This window comes from Echinops telfairi, unplaced genomic scaffold (genome assembly GCF_000313985.2).
Source record: "Echinops telfairi isolate 266 unplaced genomic scaffold, ASM31398v2 ScPeMD7_5868;HRSCAF=6743_1, whole genome shotgun sequence".
In the NCBI taxonomy this organism is placed as follows: domain Eukaryota; kingdom Metazoa; phylum Chordata; class Mammalia; order Afrosoricida; family Tenrecidae; genus Echinops; species Echinops telfairi.
The window spans coordinates 2811305-2814241 of NW_022109768.1; positions in this window are offsets into that span (position 1 = coordinate 2811305).

A 2937-nucleotide genomic window follows, 5' to 3' on the forward strand; every position below is an offset into this window, starting at 1 on the left:
AAAAAAATCTGGGTAAATTGCACTGAATTCTGTCCATATGACTTCCATGTTCTTACAGTCCCTACCAACATTGCAGAAGAGATAAGAGGACAAACACAATCCCATCCAGTTCCCCCCAAACTACCTTTTCCATAGATGGTTTTGCCTTGAAGCAGATACAAAGTTAGCAGGCTAAGAATTCTCGAGACTATCTAGAACTGAATCCTAACATTCTTGAGATTTAAAAGCGTGCTCTAAATAAAATATGTGAATTTTCATTTATCTTCTCTCCTCTTATCCTTACCTGCTCTTTCCCCCTCTTCTCTTTCTTCTTACCATCTTTCTTATTTCCTGGAAAGCAGAGACTATTTCAGCTTGCCAAGTTAGATAGCCTTGGAAACTCTGTTTCGTGCTGGCATTTTAAGAAAGACAGGAAGACATATATTATCCTGCATTCAATGCACTTCTAAGATGAAGGTAGCTAATACCAAAGGACGTTGGATGCATAGATGCATGGGCAGACGTAGACGGCATCATTGCTAAGTAGCAGGTCCCATGGAGAACAGTCTTATGAACCATTTCCTCAGATGGAAAGAAAATACCCAATAAACTTAAGCAAAGAGCCCAAAATAGCTCTCCTTCATTTTAGAGAACTCTTGCATAAAGCCACTTACCCAGGGCCAGGATTAATTGGTGCCAGGTGCCTTGTCAAAATGCCAGGTTCATGGATTCCCTGCGCTTTCTGTGAGATGAGTAACACATCTTGGTCTGGTGGATATTTGAGTCTTGTTTCTGCGGCTGGACCCAAAGATGGCATCCCTCTCGGTAGGAATAAATAACCACGCTGAAAAGGGGGGAAGGGCCCAGGGATTCAATGCCTGCTTCAATTGAAAAATAATTATAAACCAGTTGTGCTTAGGGTGAGACTTTATTACAAAGAATACCAGTTACATTACTGGCCTGGTTGGTTCCCAACTTGTCACTGAAATTCAGAGAAAAGCTTACCCTGAAGTTTAATGTATATAAAAAAGAATGCTGTCAAGCAGCTCTGACTATTCTGCAGGTAGGGGGGCGGGGATCCCAGGGCAGGACCCATTTGGCTTCTTTCTGGGCTCCACTAGAGCCCCTCCCCAAAGCACCTCCTGTGAACAGTGGTATTCCTCAGATATAGTATGATAAATACTAATACTGTATTTTTCTTCCATAGCAGGTTCATGTTAATAATGCATGTGTGCATATAATGCTTAAAGCATACACAAGAAAGTAATACACAAGGGGTTTTTATAGTCAGAGTTGACCAAATCCACATAATGTAAGCAATATGTGTGTGAAAGTACAGCATACCGATTATTATTGAGTAAATATTGCTCATTGTTATAGAAGAGGGCACAGACGTTCCACCATTGGTGCTGAAATTGAAAAGCTGGTGGTGCTACAGCAGCCCTGCCTGGTCCTCCAGCTCCATGCTGCCTGACACTCAGCAAAACAGCCCCATTTGGACTGCACATGCTCACGGCTCCTCAACAGGAAGCAAACATTTAAACTATTTTGACCATGGACTGAACTAACCTACTTAGAGCCAGCATAACCCTTCAGGGCTTTCTCCTTTTTCTGTAGATTCACTATTTTATGTTCTGACAACAAAAATACTCTGTAACAGGAGATTTGGTTTGGTTCACATGCCTGTGCTAGTAATCGGTGAACATGCAGAGCCAAGCATTCTACCATCCTGCCCTTCCATATTCCTCCTTCCCTGCTCTTAACCCACGGTGCTTGGCCTTGTGAAATAGTGAGGGACGGGCAAGCTCTCAAGAATGTACTACAAACCACTGGGGAGGTGGAGCCTGGCCACCCACGATCCTGAGAGGGGAGAAGGGCCAGAGAAAGGGTGGTTATATACAGGACTCTCATCTGAGTCATGCCTAAGTCGTGTGGGTTTAGATTGTACTGAGATTCCCTCTAATGAAAAATAACATTCATGAAGAATATTAATAAATTACCAATCAGTAGAAAGAGCCTCTGGAGCTTCTGCATGTGAATGCTGGGAAAGGAGAAAAAATAAGGCAGAAAACCAAATGCATTCGAATTGTGACGTTGGTGAAGAATATTGAATATGGTGTGCCAGCCAGATCAAACCCATCATTCTCAGAAGAAAATAACCAGATTGGTCCGTAGAAGCAAGGGTGCTGAGACCGAGGCTTGCTTACTTTGGTCCCATTATCAGTGGGTAGCAAAGGACATGATCCCTGGTAAAGCAGAAGGTCAGGGATACAAGGGAATCCTTCAATGAGATGGATTAGCATAATAGCCAAAGAATACAACAACAATCATGGAGATGCTATATGCTGTTATATTAAGATCAAGATCGCACCATGAGTCAAACTTAACTCAACGGTAACTAACAAGCAGCATAAGGAAAAATAGGTCTCCACACAGAATATCATTTTTGGTGTAACCTTATACTTAAAAAAAAATTTTTTTGAGGGCTCTCACAGCTCTTGTAACAATCCACACATCAATAGTATCAAGTACATGTGTACATATGCTGCCATCATTATTTTTCTAAGCCTTTATTTTCTATTGAGCCCTTGGTTTGAGTTCCTCTTTCCCTCCCCCTCCCACCCTCGTGGGCCCTTGATAAATCATAAATTATTATTATTTTCATATCTTACACTGACAGCTGTCTCCCTTCCCCCATGGTTTCTATTGTTCACCCCCCTGGAAGAGGGCGGGGTACAATTAATGTGTTGATCATCACAATTGGTTTCCCTTTCCTCCCCTCCTCTCCCCACCTTCCCCCTGCCCTCCTGGTATTGCTACTTCCATTCCTGTTCCTGGATTCTGTGTGTCATGAGCTCTTATCTCTTATCTGTACCTGTGCACATACGCTGGTCTGGTCCACAGTGAAAAGCAGTACTAGGGTCATGATAATGGGGATGGTGAGGAAGCCTCAATGAA